Source organism: Hyaena hyaena, unplaced genomic scaffold, assembly GCF_003009895.1.
Source record: "Hyaena hyaena isolate Hyena2069 unplaced genomic scaffold, ASM300989v1 scaffold_357, whole genome shotgun sequence".
NCBI lineage: Eukaryota > Metazoa > Chordata > Mammalia > Carnivora > Hyaenidae > Hyaena > Hyaena hyaena.
This window is the reverse complement of record NW_024080990.1, coordinates 827664-854644: the sequence shown is the minus strand read 5'-3', so window position 1 is coordinate 854644 and position 26981 is coordinate 827664. Positions and strand designations below refer to the sequence as shown.

Genomic DNA, 26981 nt, shown 5'->3' with positions numbered 1-26981 from the left:
GAGAGAGAGAGAGAGAGACAGCGTGAGCAGGGGAGGGTCAGAGAGAGGGAGACACAGACTCTGAGATAGGCTCCAGGCTCTGAGCTGGTAGTCAGCACAGAGCCCGACGCGGGGCTCGAACCCACGAACCGTGAGATCATGACCTAAGCGAAAGTCGGACGCTTAACCAACTAAGCCACCCAGGCGCCCCCCCGCCCAAAATGTTTTTAATGTTTGTTTATTTTTGGAGAGAGAGAGAGAGAGAAAGGGAGAGACAGAGCATGAGTCGGGGGGGGAAGGTAGAGAGAGAGGGAGACCGAATCTGAAGCAGGTTCCAGGCTCTGAGCTATCAGCACAGAGCCCTACGCAGGGCTCAAACCCAGTAACTGTGAGATCATGACCTGAGCTGAAGTTGGACGCTTAACCAACTGAGCCACCCTGGTGCTCCAGACATCAGATTTTTAAAACAGAGGCAATAATAAGGCCTGCCTTTTTATTATCGTAATCTGTATCTACCTGTTTCTGTTAGTAGATTCATGATAGTCAACTTTCCATGCTGCTTTTTGACAAACATAAAGTTTCCCTGCTATAGCTCTGTCTTTGGGCTTTTAATTTCCAACCTAGATGAAGTTCATAACTGAAATTTTTTCACCTCGACATATTTTCTGTAGTTCTGGCCAGCAGAAGATTTATCTCTAGCCAAGAAACAAATACGGAGTATCTATTGTCTGCAAAAACCAGTGTCAGCACTATAAGGAAGGCACAGATAAGGATATGGCCTGTGTGTGTGTGTGTGTGTGTGTGTGTGTGTGTGTATCTTAGGGTTATTTCATTTTTACTTTTGCTCTGGATGTATGGAGTTTGAATGGTCTGACCTCAATTTTATTTTCCCCATAAGCTCTCATATTTTTTGGGTGCAGTTTAACAGAATGCAACATTTTTCATGAAAATATTTATTGGGTTGTGGTAGAATTACCTGTATTTACTAATAAAATTAGTTCATTCCCCCCCCTCCCCCAGAATCACTTAAAAGCTATGTAAATATTAGGAAGAAATTCCTAAAGTTTCCATGAAGTGCCATGAATGATGTATGGATATTTTGTTATTTAGAAAGTATTTTATTTGTATTTTTATTTTTTAATGTTTATTTTTGAGAGAGAGAGAGAGACAGAGTCAGAGCAAGGGAGGGGCAGAGAGAGAGAGAGAGAGAGAGAGAGAGAGAGAGAGAGGGAGACACAGACTCCAAAGTAGTTTCCAGGCTCTAAGCTGTCATGGGGCTCGAACTCACAAACTGTGGGACTGTGACCTTAGCCGAAGTCGTACACTTAACTGACTGAGCCACCCAGGTACCCCTAGAAAGTATTTTAAGTAAATAACATTTCTCTGAATATATGGAAGTCTAAGCAACGCCTGGCATTAGTGGAGAAGAATTAAGTCATGAAATTTTTAGAGTTTATTAAAAAAATAAGGTTTGGGTTTACTAAAAACCTCATGAATATTTTTAAATCAATCATAACATGAACTTTCACTGTAAAAGTTTTCAACAGAAGGTAATTGCTAGGGTTACATGGAACTAAAATAATTTGAAATTCAACCTCTTTTTGGGGAAGTTTCTCTCTTAATCACTTTTCAAAATAAATTATTTTCTCTTCCTTTAGACTTAAAATTTTATTGAAATTAATTCATAAGGTAGACTTATTGTATTAGATTTATATGAATAAAGTAGACTTTTCTTTCTTCCCTTTCCTAATATTTAAGAAGTTTCCTTATTTAATGTTTCTTTTTCCTTTTTTTGGTTAAAAGAAGACTTTTTTTAATCCCTTTCTTCAGTTACTTCTTTTGTCCATGATCTTTTTTGGGTGGGGAGACAGTCTGTCTTTAAGACTGTACTTAGGTGAAGGTCAGGCATCTGACAGCCTCTTATGTCTGTAGATTGATATGAAGGTAGATTGATAGGTAGATTGATATGAAGCAAGAGTTTCTACCCAGGTGAGAAATACCTCGGAGCCTATTACGTACAGCACAGCCTGGGCGTACAGCACAGCCTGGGCGGTTGGTGGGTGACTTGGCTAGTACTTCTGTACTCAGGAGAAAGTTCCTAGTCCTGCTTATCAGCTGCCTATTGATTAAAGCCTCTGTTCACAGTGTCCTGATAAGTCTGTAGGAATAGTAGAGGAACTTGTGGCAAGACTGGAAGAGTGTGGTGGTGTTAGAAAGAGGTGGCACGTTAAGAACCTTAGGAAGGGAAGCCTGATGGCAAAGAGGGAATGAGCCATAAAGATCAAGCAGAGGAATGCACAGGTCTTGAGATTAAGAGCCAATGGCCATATAGATTCTCTGTTAAAACCTGATGGCTGTCACTAATGTTCATAATTGACCCAATTATCAGTTGAATATTAGACAGGATTTATTATATTTCACTTGAAAAGTCAGGGAAGTGCAAAAACACTTTTTTAATGTAAAAAAACGACATATAAAGGCACATAGTTCAAGGGATCAATTTTTGTTTTCCTGCAGAAATGACCTAAGCAGATAGAGGTTAGATTCTGGCTTTTTTTCCCCCCATCAGTTTCTGTTCTTATATTTTCCTGTATATCCACTGACAAGATGTTTTTACAAGAGACTTTTGTAGAGAGACCTTTTATTTTAACCTCTATTACTGTTCTTTTGCGGTGTGGTTTCACATACATTTCAATGTCCTATAATAAAGATATTCTTAATAGTAGTGGATTGTGAACCCTGTGTGACATGAACATAATGATTAATTTCCTGCAGCTTTACCTTCTAGTGTCTGTTTTCACTTTTGCTGTATGACCAAACTTGTATAGTTGTATACATATGTGCACACTAGTTTCTCCCCACAAATTCTTCCCCTATATTCCTCAAGGTCCCCCATCCGTTCCCACTCTACAAGAGCCCACAGAATTTGTCTGAATGACTGTCATCAGCAGCAGCTCTTCCTAAGGTACTGAGTGCTCTCTAGGGACTAGGGAAGTGCAGTGAGGAAATGAGTACAAGTCCGTGCTCTGGAGCCATTTATATGCTAGTGGGGGCTGAAGACAATCAGGTAAATAAATGAGATGGTGGAGCAAAAACAGTGCAAGGTGATGGTGAGGGAGGAGCAACCACAGAAGGGCGAAGCCAGGGAAGGTCTCTGAAATCCAACTGAGTAATGAGAAGGAGTTGGCCAAGATTATCTGAGGAAGAACATTTCTAGGCAGTGAGAGCAGCTTAGATTCCTGAGACAGGGGTCACCTTCAAGGAAAAGAAAAGTTATCCATTGTGGCTGAAGCGCTGAGGGTGCCCTGCTCAGATCTGCTTGGTCAGTGGATGCCCAGGCTAAACAGAAGCCCTTCCTGTCCAGGCCTCAGTCAGTGATGATCAGTCCAGGGTTACACAGGATCAGCCATCTTGCGTCAGGTGGGACTAATGTTGGCTGTGGTTGTTTCCTCTTAGGCCACTCTTTGCTTTTCCCCTCCTGCCTGTCCCATCTCCTCACTCCTTTTCTCTGAGAACTTGTCCTCAGTAAATTATCTGAACAAGAATCCTGGCTCAGTTCTATTGGTAGGAGATCCTAACCAAAGACACATAACTGAACTTTTGACCATTTTTTTCTGGGTTCTATACCCTTGTATATTTGCTTACTCAACATGTCCACTTGGATGTTCCAAAAATACTTAAAACTCAACATGTAAAAATTGAATTTGTGATTATTTCCCCTCCTCCTCAAGCTTTGGTTCTTCCTGTATCCATTTCTTTAGTTAATGATTCCATCTTTCACCTAATTGTACTAAGAGTTCAGGGCCATGCTGGATTTTCCTTTTCCATTAGACTTCCTGTCCAGTCATGCAGCAAGTAATGCATAGTGAATGTCTCTCACCTCCTTTGTCTTTCCATCTCCATTCTTAATTGCTTTGGTTCAGGACCTTGACTGAACAATTTGTCCTAGTCTCCCGGTAGCCTCCTCCGCACCCCTCTGGTCTGTTCAACATCATTACCCTGTTGTAAAATGAAAAATCCCATCTAGCTGCTATTCTGCTTGTAGTCCTTCAGTGCCTTCCTGTTGGATTAAATGGCAACTTCCTGTAGGATAAGATCCCCAACTTCTCAGCCTGGTGTAGAGGTCTGCTATGGTGGCATTGTGCCATCTTTCCCTCAGCCTTCACAGCTGCCACCACTCTACTTACTCCTCAGTGGTTTCCATGAACAGCTTCCAGTTTCAGGCCTCTGATCCTTTTGTCCTGTCCTGCTGTTGCTCAAGGCCTAGACAGTGTCTGGAAGACTGAGCTTCCTGCTGCATCCTCATTGAAGTCTTCCCTTGTTGATCCACCCTTATTTATACCCAACTAAGTGCTCATAAAACACACATTTCAATATATTATAATCACTTGCTTTATTTCTAACCACTTACTGTGTTCCTTGAATGCAGAGAAAACATGGCTGTTCACATTGCTGGGTGCATCAGCATATGTTTATTGAATGAATATATGAAAAAATGAAGGAAAAACTTTGTTGTGTTGAGTTTGTTGGTTCTTCTACAGGATAGTTTCATGAAGATAAATATTATACATGCCCTTATCTACCAACTCTATAGGAAAAAAGATACAGGCACTGCTTAGATCAAGTGACTGAAGATAACACTTCTAACATGGATGTTTTTCAGGGAATGATGGAGAAAGGAGGTAGATTAAGCCCTAAAATATGGAGTTGGTAAATTTATTAATTCTTTTAAATATTTATTTAATACTTTTTAGATGGCTAGCATTGTGTTACATGCTGTGGGGTATTAAAAGAAAAGCAGTTGATAGAGTTTCTTCCTCAAGGACCTTAAAGTGGGGAAAATTGTGAACAAGAGTTTTGAGAAAGCATATAATTAAGTCTTAAGTGATTTAAAGAAGAAGTGCTGTTGGAGGAGAGTCTTTGTGGGCTGGAGGGTCAAGTAATCACAAACAAAACCTCAGATTCTTGAAGGATTTATTGGAATGAAGTGCCCTCTGCGGAAATGATGCTCATGTTACTCAGTAGTTTTCAGATAGCAAGGAGGTAGCTTTCTCTCTTGGCCTTGTTGAAAAAAGAGATTCATAATAGTTGTGTTTGAAGAAGTTTTTGTAAGATTTTGAATGAGCTTTTGTGTTGCAGAAATAAGTAAAGTACAGTATGTTCACAGTGTCATTCAAAAGGATGAAGGTGAAGATGGTTTGCAAATGGGGGATGTGGGAAATGATTTCTTTAAATCAATTAGGATGTGAGAAGAAAACACTTTTCCCTGAGCTTTCTGACTGTTAGTGCATCCAGTCCTGTGGGCTGTGAGAATGCCGGCTACTCACCATTGACACAGCAGTTTCATTTGTAATTTAATCTGTTAATTAAGTAAATATGAGGTCAGATTTCATGCTTGACTTTAAAAATTTTTTTGCATAAAGTATTCCTCAGTTGTTTCTTTGTGTCTTAACCTAATTTATGCACCTTTGTGATTCTATTTTCTGAGGCTAGGAAGTTGTTTCAACAAAGATGGATTGTAGATCAACCTCAGTCCTGTAGGGGTCGCTATAAGAGTAGCATTCTGGCATTCTTCCTTGCCACCCAGCACCCAGCACTGTGTGGTATGACTTGACACAGTTAACCTAACAATTGTGAGATCTGGTTTGTGTTGGCGTTTTACTTTTGAGAGTAGTATAAGCTCTGACCCCTCTAACCAAGAATTCTATAGGCTCATAACTGTGTATTTTATCACTTTGATTCTGTAAGTGCTACACCTGTGCATTTTTAACCTCATTTATTTGGTGCATGGTTATTTTGGAGTTCTCATTATGCTCCATTTGCATATGACAAATATATACACATAGACACATTAAAGTATTTTAGTGGGTTTTGTAGCACAAATGATGGTAGCCTTCACTGGCCTTCTATAGGACCTCAGATTATTGTTTAATAGGGTTGTCACTCAAGATACTTACTGGCTTCCTCCAGTGCTTTTAAAAAATTGAATTGAGTATGATGAGGTACATCCCCTTGATTAAATGTTTTTCCTCCTATGCTATCACCATTAGCTGTTTGGCTCCCATTCTGTATTTGTTTGAAGCAGCCCTGCATTGCAAATCAATATCTTTCTGAAGAGACAGTGTGTGTGTTGTGAATTGCCTGGACAGCATATGCACGATTACTTTGGCTGCAATGCTGCTGCAGAGCCTGGTTACTCTGCCTTCCTGGGAACTCCACAGGCAAGTCCATCGTGTTTGGAGGAAAAAAAATAGATTTTTTAGGGGAAAAATGAACTGTTATAGCTATTGATACTGAATGTTAGTATGTCCTTTGTATTCTTCTGAACTATTTTTGGTCTTATTCCACTGAGATTGGCTTCTCTTAGGTGAGTCCTGGTGTGTGTGTGTGTGTGTGTGTGTGTGTGTGTGTGTGTGTGTGTATTTTTTCTTTCTTTCTTTCTTTTTTTTTTTTTTTTTGCTTTTGCTTCCCCCTTTCTTGGTTGTAGTACGGCCGTACCATTTCAGCTTGCTAGTGCAGAAAGATGTGAATTCAGTTGCTGTGTGAGGCTGGCCTGGTGCAAACACATTGCTAGAGACATGTTAAAGAGTTCCAGGTGAATCCAGCCTGAGAGAGACAACAGCAGAACGGTAAGACGAGCATGCTTAAAATTAGAGCAGGGGTTTTAATTTGGAGCATCTCGGCGAGTCTGAATCCTGACTCACTCACTTACAACTTGAAAAGGATTCATTTTATGCATGTCATTTTACTCACCCTCTTCTATTTAACTGCCAGAAACATCACAGATTGATCAAGGGGGTATTTAAATTAGGGATCTGACAGGAGGTTACTCATGGAGAGTCTCTTGAGGCTCCCAAGGCTACTGCTTGTAGTTTGTAAACACCGGTAGCAGTGATAAGATGAGGGAAAGGTTTAGCGTCTGCTTCTTTGCCATAGCTGAGTGTTATTTCTTCTGAAACTCGTCTTATTTATAACAGCTTAAAGAGATCTTACAGATTGTTTTGCATGGCTTTGCTTGGCTGAATGCCCTCTGATTCAAGCCAGTGAAGGACAGGAGACTACTTCTTTCATTTGGGTAAACTGACGTCCATGAATTCGCTGTATAGGATCTGAGTGGAATAAGCATCTCTAATATATTAGGGATAGGGGGTTTCCTCCTTGCTCACTGCACCCCCTTCCCCTCTAGAGCAGATAAATGTACCTGCTTTATGTCTGTGCTGCCTGGCAGAGGTCAGTGTGCTGGTATTTTGCATCATTACACCTGTAGTGGCTATGCTTTCATATATGGAAGTGATAATCCTTCACACTGTTCTGCTTGAAGTGCTGGCTTTAATAGTAGACTGCTGGCATTTCAGATGCTAATGGAGAACCCCTGCATGCATGAAGGACTGGGGCAGCAGGCGACTCCAAAATGATGCTTACCTGCTTGTGATGAAGATAATAGTTGAGAGACAGAAATGTAAACCTTGATGTCTACAGGGGTTGAATTTCTATTTCCTTTGTTAATTGGCAGTCTTGGGGGTGGGGGACAGTTGAAGTTGAAGAACATGTTTTTAATATTGTTCAGAGTGAGACTCCTACCTTACATGGTCCTGGTGAATTTATTAGGATTCATCTCCTATACAGATACTGAATGCTAACGGGGTCAGCATTTGATTTTTTGCTTAAAAAATATTCTACTTATGTATACTTTAACTCAACAAATCATGTAAAATGTAAATGATGTAGATAGTATCGGTTGAGAAAATCATCAGTAACTTACTGTAGCATGCTGGCCATAAGCCAATTGTATATAATTTTGTGACAGTAGTATTTTTAAGAAAGAACACCTGATTACTTGATAGACAAGTGAGAGAAGTTTTTTTGTTTTTGTTTTTGTTTTTGTTTTTTTTTTTACCAGCGGGGGCAGAGGTGGGGGCAACTAGGAGCCTTAAATATCCTTCTGTGTTTACTCAACTATTGATTGTAAAAGTGGAACATTGATTTTTGGAAATGAATGTTTGGATTTTCTTCCAAAGAGAATTCAAGTTTTCTTTTATTTTAACTGTTTATTACTTTCTAAAAAGTCAACAGTCAGCTATTCTTTTCCATACTTCAGTTGTTCTTTTTCTAAAAAACTATTTTTTTTTTGGTTCAGATGATATGTGCTCTGTGTTTGTTGTTGTTGTTGTTTTTCTAAGAATGATATGTTCTAGCTATTTATCTTTTTTACCTTCACTTTGTATAAGCTGTATGGGTTATTTTTTCACCCTATTATAGAAGGAATTGTACATTTACTAAAAGTAAGTAATTTTTAAAAAGAGGGGAGAGTGAAGTTGTTATATGACATAGATTTTACTTTCATACACTTTTTAACTCTTCATTCTGCAAACACTTAATAGCCACCTACTATGTGTAAGACATTGTAAGACCTGCTGTGAGGAAGTACTGATGAAGTGATACTCTCCCTTCCCTGAGGGAGCTTAGATAGAATAGCATTGGTATTTTTCTCTGGAGTATGGTCCTTACTCTTTTTCATGGATAAGTAAGTTTGATACTTTTTAAATATTATATTTTCTCCTTAGGAGACTCCTTCTATTTCCTTTTACTCATTTATTTACTAAACAAACATTTATGAAGAGTCTACTGTGTAACAGTATAGCTACTCTATCACAGTGAATAAAAAAGATCTGGTGCCTGTCCTCATGGAACTTACCATGTACTATACTCTTATTAAAAATATTTCACTATTTTTTCATTTGGGGCACTTGTAATACAGATAGTGTATGTTTTGATTCTTTTTTCACTTTTTAATGTGGTGTAAAATATGCACAAGGCAAAACTTAGCTTTTTAACCATTTTCAAGTGTACAATTTATTGGCAATAAGTACTTTCACAGTGTTTTCCTACCATCACTGCTATCCATTTCCAGAACTTTTTCCAACATCCCAGACAGAAAAACTCTGTTCCGATTAAATAGTAACTCCCTGTTTTCTTTCCCTCCATCCATGGTAATCTCTAGTTTACTTTCTATGCCTATGAATTTACCTCCTCTAAAGGTACCTCATCAAGTGGAATTGTACAGTACTTATCCTTTTGGTGGGTTGATTTCACTTAGCGTATTTTCAGGGTTTGTCTGTGTTGTAGCATGTACCAGCATTCATTACTTTTTAATTTATGGTTTGATTTTTATGTGGGAAACACCAGAACTCCCCACCCCGATATGATTAACTATATCAAGTTTTCATATGGGCACCATAATAGGTAATTTAGAGATAACTAAAAATAAAAGCCTATGGGGAGGAGCAAGGAATGAAGAATAGAAATGCACTGAGGGTATGATCTGTGTAATACTGAGGATTACATTTGGATTCTTTACTTGGCCTGATAATTGAGCATGGTAATTGGGCTACTTAGATTTTCATGTCAGTTCTTTGGTGATGGCAGCAGTCAGCCGAAATATTCAGTGGAAGGCCGGACTATGGCTTTTGCCATTATTAACATTTGGATTTCACTCACTCTGCTTCATTTCACGTATTCTATCTAATCATGTGGAGGTCCTCTTATAGAATTGGAGATACTTGGAATTGGAAGGTTCTTCAACAAGTGTGTTGTCTAATTGGTTCATCACCAATTATTCAGCCAGTGGGAAAGTGAGACTTTACTCAGTTTCCTGACATCTACTGCAAGCCGTCTTTCAGTGGACACTCCATCTGGAAATACCATGTGCCTTCTGAGTTGGACAGAGAGGTATAGGAGAGAGTATAAGCTTTTTGCCATATTAAGTAGTTTTCCTTTGGATGAGGTAAGCCTGGTTTTATCAATATAGCATTTCTTTCTCAGATTTCTTCTTGATACTGCTTATCTTAAATCCAGATGGTTGTTGTTGTTTTTTTTTTTTTTTTTTTTAAATAGAGAATCCTTTTTAGAAAGAAAGTTGAGGTTTTCAGAGCTTTCCACTTATCTGCCATCGACTGATTTGATGATGCATAGATGGATCAGTCAGCGGTTTATGTCCATGCCTTTAACATACTATTCAGGACACACAAACATATGGGAGAGGAAGATTCAACGTGGCAATGCCTAATGCCAGAGTTGTTCCATCTTCCTCTTTAGCCTGTCCTTCTTAATGATCCTAACGCTTTCTGCCCCCTAACTACCTTGCTGTTTAGCCTTGACTTTTGATGTGAGGCTGCTTGCGAATCAGGATAGTCACAGGCATGTTAAGTTTAGGTGGTGGTGGTGGGAGTAGTGAGGGATGAGGAGAAAATGGGTCAGAAAGCCTTAAACCACAGAGCACTTATTCTGCTCAGCTTTAAAAGTACATTCTTTTGCACCAGGAGAAGAGAGAACGAGAGAAGTGTTACAGACCAGGTCTTTTATTTGCTTATTTCTCTCAAAATATAAATCCCAGGGAACGTGTAAGGTGGACAACCCAGTGGTCAAGAGGTGGGGCTTTGTAGTCAGAGTCTGGGAATAAATCTCATTTCCTCTGTTTACTCTCTGTGTGGTATTGGACATGCTACTTAATTCTTGTGTGCCTCAACTTACTCATCTGTAAAATTGAAGTAGTAATCATACCTCATAGGTTGGTTGTAGATATTGAGGAACTACTTATAAAGCATCTTTCAGAGTAGCTGTTATATAATAAGAGCTCAGTTATAATCCTCACCATTATTATTCTCATCTAGAAATCCTTAATTTCCATCTTTCTTTTCAATCAACTTGCATTTATCTTGCCCAGGATCCTTTTTTGGTTTGTTTGATTATTGAGCATATCTGACAATTCTTAGTGTTCTTGTGTTTGAGTGGATAAAAAGAGAATTTATCCATTGATCATCTGGTAGGTTTTTTAGAAGGGTATATGTTCCATAAACTTCCTCTTTCAGTTAACTGATACAAGTTTGCCCAGTGGCTTATTCCTCAGCTAAATGAGATCTAGCTCGAATACAAAGAGGACAGTGAAATGTTCCTGGAAGCACTGGTGCTTATTTTCAGGTGGCAGCCAAGCAGCAGGATATGTGTATCCCACTGGTCTGTTCAATTCACCCTCACCCTTTCCGTTCAGAGTCATCATTGACTTTTGTTAGTCATAGGAAAGATTTACAGAACTAGTCCTCATGAAATCAGTTAGGACTTTATTATTAATGGATTACTGTCAGATTTATTATTGCTGAAATTTTAGCTCTTTATAATAGATGAACCGGTTGTTAAAGCTGCATTAAAAGATACTTCCATTTTCTCCCCAAAGATTCATTGTTCCCTGTGTTTCTCTTCATAAACTCTGTGTGGTTAGTGACCCATATATGATTCAACAGTCAGTTCTATATTAAGTGATGCCCTGTATTTTTTTTTGAATTCTTTGGCCGGGTTTGCATCTCTATTTATTTCATTGGAAGAAAAACATTAAACTTTTAAACTTTGTAACATCACTCTTGACATGAGTCACTAAATTATTATTCAAGCATTAATAATACATCTAAATTTTATTAAAAAGATGGTTATCATAGGTGAGGAGATAGAAGTTGTACTTATTTATATAGCCATCTGTTTCAGAGTAAAAAGATAGTACACAATTTTATTCTTCCTTCAGGGAAAGAATTTAAAAATATTTATAATCTTTATTTTTAAATACTGTTCATATGGTTACCAGGGGAAAGAAATTCAGGCCCTAATGGATCAGTCAGCACCTCCAGTAGGGTGTTTTTTTCAGTTTCCATTTTTAATGTTATTATGCCTTCTGGATGCTTTATCTTACATGAGGGACAGAATAGCGGGCTACAGATATTTGAAAGGTATAAACATGAAGGAAGAACTAGCCTGGCTTAGTTCAAAGAAGCTATGGATGGTGCAGTGAAACTCAGAAGAGAAACAAAACAGAATTCAGAAAATAGCTGAAACTGTCCTTTGCACAATGAGACAAATGACAGCTTCTCTAGTCCCCATGAAAATAAACAAACAATCCAAAAAACCACAAAAAACAAAAAAACCCTCAAACAGCGAGCATATATATAGGTGGAAAGCATCCTGGACCATGTTAATGATTTCAGACAACTATGAACCTGAATTCAGTCTGATTTGTTTTCTGATTGTTAGTACTTCTGCCATGGTAGATATTTTTAAATTGCTATAGGTAACATTACCTTTTCTTTCCAGGTTATCTTGGAACTTTGCATGGTGTGAGGTCCTTTGAAAACACACTCTGGTTTCTCTTTTTCAGGTTAGGACCCAGGACAAACCAGAATAAAAAGAAAAGCTATATTTAAACCTGTATGTTCTATGAGAGAAGGGGGGAAAGGTCCCTATTTGCAGACCAGACTTTTTCTTTTCTAGAATGAGAGCTGTGAGGGAATAATGTCTTGATGAAGACACTAATTAGCCATGCGTTTGTGAGCCACTTTGTGTAGCCTGATTCTTCTGTTTTGTCAAGAATGGGTATTCTAGGGGCGCCTGGGTGGCTTAGTCAGTTAAGCGTCCGACTTTCGCTTAGGTCATGATCTCGCGGTTCGTGGGTTCGAGCCCTGCGTCTGGCTCTGTGCTGACTGCCAGCTCGGAGCCTGGAGCCTGTTTCAGTCTGTGACTCCCTCTCTCTCTGACCCTCCCCTGCTCATGCTGTCTCTCTCTCTCCTAGAAATAAATAAAAATATTAAAAAAAGAAAAAAACACACACACACACACAAAAAAGAATGGGTATTCTAATTCCTCACTGCAGCTATGGGACTTTTGTAGGTTGAAATAGGCTTTTGCTTTGGAGAATCTCAACAAAGCCACTCCCTTACTGTCTTATGGGGATTCTTATTTCATGTGCCCCCTTTCTGAGCCCTCTGGCTATAAATGGGAAAGGGTAGATGGTAGGTAATATTGATATCAATTCTAATATTTCATCTCCCAATGTATTCATCTGGCCATATGATATGAATGCTACTCTTTTTTCCATGATGGAATTTTAGCCAGCTTCTAATTGTGGATGTCAAGTGAAAGTCAGAAAATTCATGTATCCAGAGTGCCTGGGTGGCTCAGTTGGATAAGCATCCAACTCTTAATTTTAGCTCAGGTCATGATCTCACCGTTCATTAATTTGAGTCCTTTCATGAGATTGAGTCCTATATTGGGCTTTGTGCTGACAGGTTGGAGCCTACTTGGGATTCTCTCTTTTCCTTCCCTGTTCATGTTCTCCCTCAAAATAAATAAATAAGTAAACATTAAAAAAAAGAAAATTCACAACCTTCTTCTTTCTCCTCTTGACCATTTTGGAATATTTAGTATGTTTTTAGTGGAAACAGTGATTGATAGACACGCAAACTTCCATAGAATTGCCATGTCCTTCTGCCTGTGAATAGGAGTTCATGTCCCTTTTCCAGTCTGGGGGTGGGAAATGTTTAATATTCCATATAGGCAAAGGTTGTTTTTTTTTTTTTTTTTTTCCTCCCAGGGGAGGACCTGTTTTAGGATATGTGGTACTCTTTGCAAATGTAAGTTCCTTTAAAAATTTTGTTTGTGGGTCTTAAAGTGACTTCCTTCTAGTGTTTTTTTAAGCTACCAAATAAACTCTGGTAAATAAAGAACAAAGCAATATTATGGGTTCATATCTCCTTAGAGTAATTTTGTGGCAATGTTTTTTCATAGATACGGTAGCCAGTGGCTAAACAGTGCTTCTGTATTAGAAGTACGTAAATTCACAAATTTCTACACAGGAAGTAATGGTAAATGTTAATGTTAAATGTAATGTAAATGTTAATGTTAAATGTTAAATATGCTTTTGTGACCCATGTATATTCTTTTCTCTATGTTTATTACTCTGATCCCATTGCATAAAATTTTTTTTTTTACATACAGAGAGAGGCAGAGCACAAGTGGGGTAGGGGCAGAGGAAATGAGACAGAATCTGAAGCAGTCTCCAGGCTCTGACCTGTCAGCACAGAGCCTGAAGCCAGGCTCAACCTCACGAACCATGAGTTCATGACCCGAGCCAAAGTTGGACGCTTAACCAACTGAGCCACCCAGGTGCTCCTGATCCCACTGCTTTTTAAAAAATTGTTATAAATACATTGTGTATACCTTATTGGACAATTTCATTTTAGAGTTCAAAATTATATTAAAGGATTATCTGAAATTGCCGTGATCTTTTGTCGGAAGTTTGAGTAAAAATCTTACCCAAGGAATATTGAAATGATTATCACTCATGGTACCCAAAGTTTGAAACAAATTTAGCCTCTAAAACTCTTGACCTCTCTTAATCTCTTAGTTGGCCATACCAGCAGAATCTATCATATGGTTTAGAGCACTGCACCTCAAACTTTTTATGTACACACCACTCCTCTGGGGATTTAGTTAAAAAATAGGTTCTGACTCAGTAGAACTTAAGTGGGAGAGGGAGGGAAGCTGAGATCCCAGGCATTGCCAGTGCTGTTGGTCCACTGCAAAAGGGGTTAGAGAATATTCCAGGTAAAATCTTGATTCCCAAAGATAGCTACTTCCCCAAAAACTATCTAGGCCACAGCTAACAATCGAGAGGGCATTTTTACCCTTAACTGTGTGTATTCACACAGTTCATTAAACTTTATGTTAAATTCATCATGATTTGGATGAAATAAAGAACCTGGAGGTTAGTAAATAGAAGCATATATCTTTGCAAATCTGTAAGCAGACCATATCATGTATATCTAAGTCAGGAATATAATTATAACAGAAAAGAAAACAACTAACTAAAATTATTTTAGCAATATATATTAAAGCTTAAGCTGCTGAGAAGACTGCCTAAATATTTCATAATAAAACTGGCAAAACAATTATCAAGGCTCTTGGTGGTAAGCCTTGAAGCCCAGTAAGGGTCGTAACAAAACTATAGTCACTGAAGTGACACAAAGGAGCTCAGTGTCCTCAAGAATTGTCCATTCAGCTGTGTCCATTAGCCAGTGGATTCAGGATTTAAATGAAATTAGGTCAGATCCCAAAGAAATCAGTCAGTAGAAAAATAAGCATTTTTAAATTAAATCACAGTAATAGACATTGAATTTTGGTGAGTAGGAACAGCTGGTGAAAGCCTTTTCATTGACTGGAAGAGATCTGGGCTCAGAAGGTGCCTCACTGTTGTGTAGGTAGGATTGATTTTTTAACTGGCCTATGTTTAGTTAAAGGGGAAAGCTCATAGTAAGGAAAATATTCCATCTTTGAGTAAAAATTAACAGAACACCCATTTCACGCCATCTTTTGGGTTTTGGGCAGCATTTAAAGGAACGGAAGATAATGATTTATGTGCTCAAGGTGTTTACAGTCTGGTCACAGAAATATAATGAACACATAATAGAGCAAAACAAAGACCTCTGCCCATCCCAGCAAAATAAACCAAACACATCAAAACAAGTTCCACAGTGGCTTATATGAAAGCACGTAAGATAGCATATATTTAAGTGATAGATTATGAAGTAAAACCTAAAGATGATGTTGCTCTTTTGTGAGGACATTTTTGGTTGTGGCCGTGACATAAGGACGCGACCAGCATTTAGTAGACAGAATGAAGGTTGCCAAACATCCTGCCATGTGACCTGCTGCATCATGCTGCTCACAAATAATTTGTCAGCCAAAGGCCCAGGATGCCATCACTGAGAAACAATGCCAGGATTTTGGAGTGAAGGGAGACCTGCAGAGACTGGAGAGATCAGGAGAAATGTTCATGGTGTGAACCTGGCTGCCTGCTTGATAAACCTAAATTCCTAAGGGGAATGGAACATAAAAGGAAGCACAAAGAAGTGAGTTTGTGTCTGGCCTTATGTAGTTGATCTATTTTAAATCATTTACCAGCTGTAAACTACTGCCTAGAGTTCGTAATAGAACTGTTGAGCTGTAGAAGGTCTTAAGAGCTATTTACACCAGCTGTATCAGTTTACAGATGAGAAGACTGAGGTTCAGAGAGTTTAAGTGACATGGTCTAAGTCACTTATATGACTTATGTGGGCAGCAGGCTTGCCTGCATGTTAGCTAATGCTCTGAAGGTGATTTTAGGCAAGATCTTGTTTACAATAAAACATAGGTGTATGTAAAAGTACACTCATGCATATATCCCTTTATATACATATAGATAACCCATCCCATATCTTCATGTAACCATTCACACTGCCACTATTACACCCACTGACTCCCCCCGCCCTCGCACACACCTGAGAAAAAGAAAACCACAAAGAGAGGGAACATACTTGTAGATCTTGCAGGTTAGTTTAGAGATGAAGGCAGCTGTCATGCGTTATGATGCCAGTGGCATTAGAAATTCTTCCTACTCACCCCACTAGCCCCAACCCCACCAGAATACCTTGCCTACCTATGCCTCCAGAGCTAAAATTCCTTTTAAAAGGAATGAAACTTTTTATTCTATAATGCTTAAAGTTCAAGTAATTATAAGAGGGGTTATATTTTGGTTTAAGTGTTCAAAAACTTGTAGATGACTGGTGATGGCTTTTTAAAAAATTATTATTGGGAGATTTTGAGAGGAGACAGTGAGTAGGAGAAGCCCATCGGACTCCAACAAGCTAATGGATGCCAAGGTGGGCAAATGTAAGAGGTTGTTTTAGTATCAAGATTTTGCCTATTTATATTTGCCAGTTTGCATAAGACCTGTCATGGATATTTCTATCATGAATGTCAAAAGACCATGACCCAACTCAGTGCCTGATGCATAATGCAGTATTTGCTGTGGGTCAGCTTGGAGTCCTTTAAACCAGTTTTTTCCCTAATGTCTGTCTTCATGAAGAATGTGGGGTGAAGAAGTGGATAAGATCACACCATGAACTGAGTAAAATGCTGATCACCAGAAAATGGTTGATTCAAAGGGACAATTTTCAGCCTGAATGAGTTCACTTGAAATGAATGCCAACCTTAACTGAATTAAGTTGTGCTCTTTCAGATCCACTGCTGTGAGTTTGGTAGACGGTTGTCTGGATTTTACATAGCTCCAAGCTAAAATCATAGGTCAAACTGTGACTTTTGGAGCCTCCAACACTATCTGAATTTCTAACCTTTTTTACTGAGTTTTGAGTCTGACAGCTAATGTACAGACCCCTGTTAATGACAAGTGAACCAAATAATTGATTCAGATAAACACTCAAATATGTGGGTGCGTCTCTAACCTTGTTTGAATTCTAGGTTCTATTGAATTTATTGGGGAAAAAATTAAAAAAAAAAACCCAGAAGTTTGTTTTGGTATTTGTGATGATTTTTTTCTCTGTCTACAAGTACGTTGAAACATCCCTGCCTATGTAAATTTTGTCACTTTAAGTTTCTCATCAACAGGAACAAGGAACAAAAATGCTGTCATAGAGAAGACATAGTCTTATTCCCTTTAATATTGGAATGTCTGTTAGTTTTAGGCAGTAGTGATAGCACAGCTATTTCCTGTGACTGTCCTTGGGAAAGGATACCAAAGGTGTTTTCTGTGAGTTGAGAAAAACCACTCTTAATTTATATAAAACTCATACTTTCCCTAAAATAGCCAAAAACCTTTGCTAGACCTTTCAGTTGGAGATTTGAAGGAAAAGATGCTCTTGGGGGGCTGTAAAATAAATAGAAAGCACAGTCTTTGCCAGTTGGAGGAGACAGTCAAGTTGTTGAGGTTAAAGTATCACAAAAAGAATAATTATAATCCAAGGTTTAAAAAATATTGGTGTATACTAAACGGTGAGTGGGATCTAATCAACAAGAGCTTCTGAGCAAAGGTACTTTTTGAGAAGAGCCTTTTTTAAATTGAAGAATAATTGACACATAATACTGTATTAGTTTCAGGTACATAACATAGTGATTTGATATGTATATATACTATGACATGGTCACCACAATAGTTTAGTCACCATCTGTCACCATACAAAGATGCTACAATTTTATTGACTATATTCCCTATGCTGTATATCCCCATGTCTTATTTATTTTATAATTAAAAGACTGTACCTCTTAATTCCCTTTACGTATTTCGTCCATCCCTTTCCCTCCTTTCTTTCTGGCAACCATCTGTTTGTCTTTTGTATCTGTGAATCTGTTTCTATTTTATTTGTTCTTTGTTTTGTTTTTTAGATGCCACATATAAGTGAAAACAGATGGTGTTTGTCTTTTCCTGTCTTACTTATTTCACTTAGCATAATACCCTTATATTGTTGCAAATGGCAAGATTTCATTCTTTTATATGGCTGAATAGTATTCCCGGATACTTATGTACTTACACTATATATAAAACACCTTCTCTATCCACTCATGTACTGAAGGAAATTTAGGTTGCTTACATCTCTTGGCTATTGTAAATAATGCTTTGATGTACATGGTGTGCATATGTCTTTTCAGACTAGTGTTTTTTGTTTTCTTTGGATAAAATACTTGGAAGTGGACTTATTGGGTCATACGGTATTTATATTTTTAATTTTTTGAGTAATCTCCAAACTGTTTTCCACAGTGGCTTCAACAAGTTAACATTCCCACCAAAATTGCACAAGAGTTCTTTTTTCTTCACATCCTCACCAACACTTACTATTTCTTGTCTTTTGATAATAGCCATTCTGACAGGGGAGAAGCGCTATCTCACTGTGGTTTTGATTTGCATTTCCCTTTTCATGTACCTGTAGGCCATTTCTATGTCTTCTTTGGAAAAATGTTTATTCAGTTTATTAATGGGTTTATTAACCCATATTTTATTCAGCTTGTCTTTTTTTATATTGGTTGTATGAGTTCTATAAAGATGTATTTTGGATGTTAACCCCTTATTGGATATATCAATTTCAAATATCTTCTCCCATTTAATAGGTTATCTTTTTATTTGTTGATGATTTCCTTCAGTGTGCAATAGCTTTTCAGTTTGATGTAATCCCATTTGTTTCCACTTTTGTTCTTGCCTTTGGAAACATATCTGTCACATTAACAGAACAAAGGATAAAAGTCATATGATGCATCTCAGCTGCAGGAAAAGCATTTGACAAAATTCAACACTCATTTAAGATAAAAACTCTAAACAAGTGGCTATAGGGGGAGTTACCTCAACATAATAAAAGCCATATATGACAGACCCTCAGCTAACATCATACTCAACTTGAAAAGCGGAAAGCTTTTCCTTTAAGATGAGAAACAAGACAAAGATACAAAAATACTGATTTGAGGGGCACATGCACCTCATGCAATATCAGCATAGCCAAATTATGGAAAGGGTCCAATGTCCATTGCTTGATGAATGGATAAAGAAGATGTGGTATGTATATATGTATGTGTGTGTCTACACACACACACGCACACACACAGGAATACTACGTGGTGATGAAAAACAACTAAATCTTGCCATTTACAACAACGTGGATGGGTCTAGAGGGTATTATGCTAAGTGAAATAAGTTAGAGAAAGACAAATGTGTAATTTTACTCATATGTGGAATTTGAGAAACAAAATAAATAACATAGGGAAGGTAAGAAAAATAAGATCAATACAGAGAGGGAGGAAAACCATAAGAGACCCTTAACTCCAGAGAACAAACTGAGAGATGCTGGAGGGGTGGTGGGTGGGGGGATGGGTTAAATTGGTAGTGGTTGTAATTAGGGCACTTTTTGGGGTGAGCACTGGGTGTCCTATGTAAGACATAAATCACTGGGTTCTACTCCCAAAGTCAAGACTACACTGTAAATTAACTAGCATGAATTTAAAAAAAAAAAAAAAGAAACAAAACAAAGATGCCCATTCTTGCCAATTTTATTTAACAGTATTGGGAGTCCTGGCCATAGCAATTAGGCAAGAAAAAGAAATAAAAGGCATCCAAATTGGATAATAAGAAGTAAAACTGTAACATTTACAGATGAAAAATCCTAAACTCTCCACCAAAAATCTATTAGAACTGATAAATTAATTTATTAAATTTGCAGGATACAGAATTAGTATACAGATATGTGTTGTGTTTAACTATCAGAAAGAGAATTTAAGAAAACAGTCCCATTTACATGTGCATCAAAAAACAATAAAATAGGTAAGAATCAACTTAACCAAGGAGGTGAAAGAGTTGTACTCTAAAAACAATAGACATTGATGAAAGAAATCGAAGATGATGCAAATAAATGGAAAGATACACTGTGCTCATGGATTGGAAGTATTAATGTTGTTAAAATGTCTATACTACTGAAAGCAATTTATAGGCTCAGCACAATATCTATCGAAATTTCAATGGCATTTTTCACAGTCCTAGAATAAATAATACTAAAATTTGTATGGAATCATATATGACTCCAAACAGGCAAAACCATCTTGAGAAAGAAGAACAAAGCTGGAGGTATCACACTTCTAGACTTCAAGCTATAGTACAAAGCTATAGTAATTAAAACAGTATAGTACTGGCACAAAAACAGACACATAGATCAATGAAACATAATAGAGAGCCCAGAAATAAACCTGCATTTATATGGTCAGTTAATCTATGACAGTGGAGGCAGGAATATACAATGGGAAAAAGTCTGTTTAATAAGTGGTGCTGGGAAAACTTGACAGCTACATGTGAAAAAAAAGTCTTGAACAATATAGTGGGAACATGGCTTGATGTGGGAGGAATTTTATGGCTTGTCATGCCCTGTGTGGAGGGCACTAACAAAGTATGTGGAAAGACAGTGAATGTCCAAGGGTCTTCTGTGCCTGGAACATCCTGTGGCCTTGGTGCTTGGACAAGTGCTTATGTTCTTAAAAAATATATAGCGGATAAATGTAATTTTGAAAACCAATTTGTCTCAGTGCAATTAAGCATCGATTACTGGCTTAATTAAGTTCCCTTAATTTCAAATATTAATTTTCTGTGATTATTTTAACATAATTCAGATACCTTAAACAAAGAAGACAAGCACAAATATGATTATTGCAAATTATATTACTATACTTACACTCATCCTATTTAAAACACCAACATTGTGTTTTTAATTAATTTTATTATTATTTCTTTTTATCTTTTTATACCTTCCTAGGGTTGTAGATCCACTTATTTAAATTATTTCCAAGGAGTTTCGTACTACATTTTGACTCTTCTTGGAGTTGTGTGATCTTTACTGATCCACAAATAAAACAGTGCCTTCTCAGAGTAGCAGGGGTTGTAGGGTCTGAGTAAAAGCTATTGGGGTCTTAGTTGCTTTTTCCAAAGTGCTTCAGATCTGAGTCACTGGTTAGCAATCAGTTGAGTTTTCTTTTTAAGGGTTAAATTTCACTCAGTTATTACAATTTAATTCATTAAAAAAAAAAAGTGTGTCCCACCTTGGCTTCACATAAATTTTCTTTGTAGTCTGGTGTCTCTCCACTAGTATATTCTTTGTAAAATGTTGCTTAGGCAACATCACATACCCTTTAGTCTGTTACTGTGTTATACTGACCCAGTCTGTGATGAGAGCATGTTGTGTTGCTGCTCTTTCCACATTTCTGCTGCTTAGGTCTCTGCAGGCTTTGGCCAACCATTCCTGTTTCTGGAGTACAGTTCCTACTTCTAGCACTAGTTGCCTTACTCCTTACTTAATGCAGTTCCATGTATTTAAAGCCAACCATATCCTATTATATTCATGTTTCTTTTATTTTATAACTGCCCTTTGCCCTTCATATTAACTTTTCTCTTTTGAAATCATATTGAACTCATGGTCTTTCAATAACTCAATTTGTTCCACTTAACCATAATTTTATTTTTCTTGTGATACGCAAGTACATAACCACCATTTGGCTATTAGGAATCCCTATAGGCAGACTCCTTTGTCCCTTCTACCATTGCCCATGACAGTTTTGAAAGCATTCTACTTTTCTGGTAACAGCTGGATATTTCATAGCTGTTTTGTGTTTCCTACCCTGTGAACTGGAGTCAGGTTACTTTTCAAGGATTCTCCTTTTTTTCATAGTGAAGAATTGGAACATAGACCAAAATCTGGGCACTAGGGGTACACATGAAAGTTAGTAATGCATTAAAGAGCTACTGTTCGGTGGTTGGAAAAATATGCTTTATTGAGGTTATGGGTTCCTATTGATTTTTCCCAGTTTCACATATCATGCTTCTGTTCTTGCGTTTTGTTATAGTATCAGATTCTATCTATCATCAAGACTTTCTTCTGCACTGATCATAAGCATTTTGTTGTGGAAACAAAGAGATTCTATTTGGGTAGCGGGAATGTTTATTTAGATTGCTGACAGGCTGTAGAAGGAATCAGATGAAGACGTGGGCAGTAGTATCTGTGTATAATCCGACTTCTAGAACAATCTTTTATTGCTACTATACTTCTCTTTACATAATCTGGGTTCTTCAATAATTTTATTCTATGAACTTCCAGAAATTGCTGCTTTGTAGGGGAAATGAGTACTATTCTTACTTCATCTTGCCTGCGTCTTTCTCTAGACCCAACCCTTTCCTCTTTTGGAGAGTCTACAGGCTGAGTTACCTGACAAGCTCATGAGGTCAACAAGGCTGGTTCACTATATCCTTATGAAGGGTATGGATTCTACTTTCTGTTCTGCTTGTGGTTAACAGAGCTGGCTAGATCACATTTAAGTTGTTTGTCCCAAATATTGGAAACTTGAAACTTCCAGAGCAGTCACTCTGCCCTATTGGAAAATTCAAGTATAGATTACTTTCCTGGATGAAGATACATGCACAAAGCAGGTGCTGAAAATGATGTTATTCACATAAACAGCAGGCAAAATGGAGTCCAGGATTAATTGCATATGAACTTAATTATGTAGAGAACTTGTTTTTGGACATTATAATACTGATGTAGTTACATCGTGCAGAAAACTCTCAATATATGGTCATTTACTGATAGTGGTCATAAGAATCATCACTTAATTTCTCCTGAATCTGATACAGTATATCAAATTCAGGAAATGGTATCTGCAACATGTTCCTAAGAACATTCTGCTCAAATATCAAAGTACTTTAAGCAGTTTCAGTAAAGTGAGCGTACACAAACTTACTAGCTTATTAGCTCAGTTTCTGTAAAAGTCCAGGCACAGCACAGCTGATTTTTACCCTTGGGCTCACTCGAAATCAGGATGTTGGGCATGGTTGTGGTTCTTACCTGGGGCTCAGCATCCTCTCAATCACTAGTTGTTGGCAGAAATAATTTTCTTGTGGTTATAACAGGAGCACAGTCCCCATTTTTCTGCTAGTTGCCAGCCAGTAAGCACTCTCAGCTCTTAGAGCCTGCTTCGCAGTGCTGTGCCGTGTGGTCTCCATTTCAGTTCACAGCATGAAATGTTTGCTTTCTTCCAGGCTACCCAGATCACATCTCTCAGTTTCTTCTGCGACTAACTAGAGAAAACTCTCTGCTTTTAAAGAGCTCGCCTGATTAGGTCAGACCCACTCAAGATAATCTCTTATTTGCCATATCACAGAATATAATCATGGGTGTGATCTCATCATATTCACGCTCAAAAGGGAGGGGATTATTCAAAGGTGAGAGACGTTGCTTTTAGGGTATAGTCATGAGCATAACTGCCTTCCAAAGGTGAGGGACATTAGGTATCATTTTAGAATTCTGTCTATCACAGTGAGCTTGTAGTTAAAAAAAAAAAACTTTTGTTGGTACATTTTATGCATATATGTGTATGTTTATTTTTGTGTCAGGACTGCTATCTTTCTGACAATAGCTTTTGGATAATAAATGTTTCAGAGATTCAATACTTTCAGCAACAGCAAGAAGACTGCTTCTTTGACTGAACTTTTTCAACTTTTATGTTAATTAGACAGAACCTTATTGAGCTTTATTGTGGGCCAGGTGAGGCAGGAAAAGGGTGCAGTAATGTAGACAACATTCTTGCCTCCATGGAACTGAATAAGAAGATACTGCATCTCAAATGTGTTCTGCTGATGGGTTACCTGGAAAACATGGTACTCTGCAAACCATGATGAGATGCTGATATGTTTAAAATTATCGTATGAACTAGGAACTAGATAGCAAGAAATTATGTTATGAATGTAGTAAATAAAATCACAGCCATAGGCATGTTTCCACATAAGTATACTCTTTCCAAGAAGTTATGTTATGTTAATGATAGTTTTCTACACGTATTTTGTTGTTTGTTAGTGGATGACAAAAATGATAAAATGTGATGTGCTTAAGAATGTTTGTGGGAAATATTTTAAGTTTAGAAAATTTTGTTGAAATAACTTTTTCCTTGGGGCACCTGGGTGGCTCAGTGATTGTGGCTCAGATGGTGATCTCTGGGTTCGTGAGATCGAACCCCATCATGTCGGGCTCTGACAGCGTGGAGACTGCTTGGGATTCTTTCCCTCCCTCTCTCTCTGCCCTCCGCCGCTTGCCTGCTATCCCCGACTCTCTCTTTCTCTCTTTCAAAATAAATACATAAACTTAAAAAAAGGAATACTTTTTCCTCTTAAAAATTAGGAAAGGCTGCCACTCTTCTGTTTTAATGGTACTTTAGAGAGGCTGGTTTTCCATAGGGCATAGTTCACACTGACATTGACAATTGTCAAGTGTGCTGTAGTCAGATCTATAAAATGAGAGGTTGCCTGATTGAACATATAAAAATAGGACCCTTGATATAAAGTATGAGGAAGGAGATAAGACCTTACTTGCAGTAAACTCTCTAGGAATTCTCTTGTTTAAATTGTATAGACTCGGAGAATTTATATTGTATAGACTCAGAATTTCCAGCTGGAGTCTCTCTGTCTGCTAAACTTCACAGACAACCTTGTGAGTCTTAGCTTTGACAGAACTGGTAGCACAAAGAGCAACAAATGACAGGCTTATATGTGTTTATGTGATTTCATGATCTTGTTAAGAATTAAGTTCGTTCTTTCATTCTTTGATGGTGCCCTTCTTTGCTGACATGGTGAAGCGACATATGTCATTTAGCCTTTGCTAATATTTGTTGCCGTGTCTGTGTTGGTCTCTATGTGTTACCTTTTTATACAGCATGGTTAAATTTCCCCCATGTATCTAGAAAAAGGTTTTCACATATGTTTCTATATAGAGAAAAGCCGATATTCTATGTGATAAAACATATTTTATTAAGATAGTTCAGGGTCTTAAATAAAAAGTAGAATATAGGGTTAAATGGAGTGTTGGGTGAGCCCCGTAGTGTCCTTTTGCAAAACTGGGTGATGTTTCTGTGGCACTCTGCTTCCTGGTGCTATTTTCAAGGATAGAGTTGGAATCCAAATATAGTTACCATTTTCCCATCATCCGTGTATCAATTCAGTCCACATTTACATCTTTTTATATTATCATTTTGTATACATTCCTTACCTCATTTAATGCATGTATACATATGTAAATCTCCTTTTAAATTAAGTAAGAAACTAGTAATATTTTTTTTAAATGTTTTTATTTATTTCTAGGAGAGAGAGAGAGACAGCGTGAGCAGGGGAGGGTCAGAGAGAGAGGGAGTCACAGATTGAAACAGGCTCCAGGCTCTGAGCTGGCAGTCAGCACAGAGCCTGACGCGGGGCTCGAACTCACGAACCGCGAGATCATGACCTAAGCGAAAGTCGGACGCTTAACCAACTAAGCCACCCAGGCGCCCCTAAACTAGTAATATTTTGTAGCTGAAACAGATTGGCTTCTTCCTGAAAGTGTCACAGTCAGTTGAAAAGACCCATGAATTGGTTTATTTTCTTCTTTTCTTTAGGTTTTACTTCTCTCAGCCATGTTGTATAAGTTCCTGTATATAGACCCTACACATATTTTGTCAGAATTATCACTAAATCTGCCTTAAGTCTTTCTAAGACATGTTCAACAGTTTTGTGATGATATCCTTCTCATTTGATTTAATTAAAATTCAACCTGTGCTTTGCAGTTGAGACATACTTGTAGGACAGAGCTGATGCTTAAGATTTAATTAAACTTTTTTTTAAATTTCATTTGTTTAAAAAATTTTAAGAAAAGGTATAATTTAATTAAGCATACTTTCCTACCTTAGCAGTTTTCAAAAATTACATTGCCAGACGTGTTTATTATGCAATTCAAACAGAATGATATCTACAAATAATTAGTAATCTTATTCTTCACCAATTCAGTTCCATATGTCTGGAGGTATCTTATGTTAACAATTTGGTGTGTTCTCTTCTTTATCCTTCACTGTGCTCATATATACACTTACAATTATTTGTATCTATATCTGTATGTGTCTTCATATATATCTGTATCTGTATCTGTCTGTTCACACACTAGATACATGTACTTCTCATGTGAAATCATCCTATATAAACAGATACCGTGTATTTTTCTTTTAACAGTACAGAGTTTTCTTAAATATCTTCTGTTTTCCTGATTTTTAAAATAAAGATATGGAGACTTTTCACAGAAAAAAAAAAACCACCTTTAAAAGCAATTTCAGAATTGCCTTTTCTCTAGGAAGAACAATAGAGTTTACCTAGCTTCACAGACAAGCCAGAAGCCATAAAGTTATTTAATAAGAACAACAAAGTCTCCAGAGTATAGGAAGAACAAAAGGTTTAGAACATAAAGTGGAAAACAATGGGGCAAAAGTTAGAGAAACTAACCCACATTAAAAGAGAGTGGGGCAGGCAGGGTAGGAAGAATGTGAGGGATGTTGGGAAGCAAGTAGGGGTATTGTGGATTTTGAAATGAATGTTATTCAATGTTTCTCTTTTACAGTATTACTTATTTGCATCCATTAGTTTTGGTATTAGAAAGAAAACCCTCTGATTTCATTTTTTCAACTTCTCTAACCATTAGTTCTTTTTACATGCTCAAGTTTTAGATTCCAGTTTGGAGATGAATTTAGGATAGGGACAGATTTACTTTTGAAAACATGATGACCTTTTTGTCTAGCTGTGCTAGCTGTTTCTATGATGACCCATCAGTTAAAATTCCCCTCATGAATTAGCTCAATTAAGTTTTTCTAAAAAATATTAAGGCAAGTTGTCCAACTGCCTAATGATTCAGAATAATGTCACTTACAGGCAGATGGTAAAATGTGATGGGGTTCAAGAACCTCCTTAGGGCACTGGTAGTCTAACCCTTAAGCTTCTCGTTTTACGGGATAGCGTTTTTAGTGTCTGCCCTAAATGAATGTAA

General features: G+C 37.5%; 1 protein-coding gene across 2 annotated transcripts in view; it reads left to right on the top strand.

The window, feature by feature from the left end:
• Positions 1–26981, top strand: part of CDK14 (cyclin dependent kinase 14) — a 562594-nt gene that overhangs the window by 101628 nt on the left and 433985 nt on the right. The window lies entirely within an intron of this gene.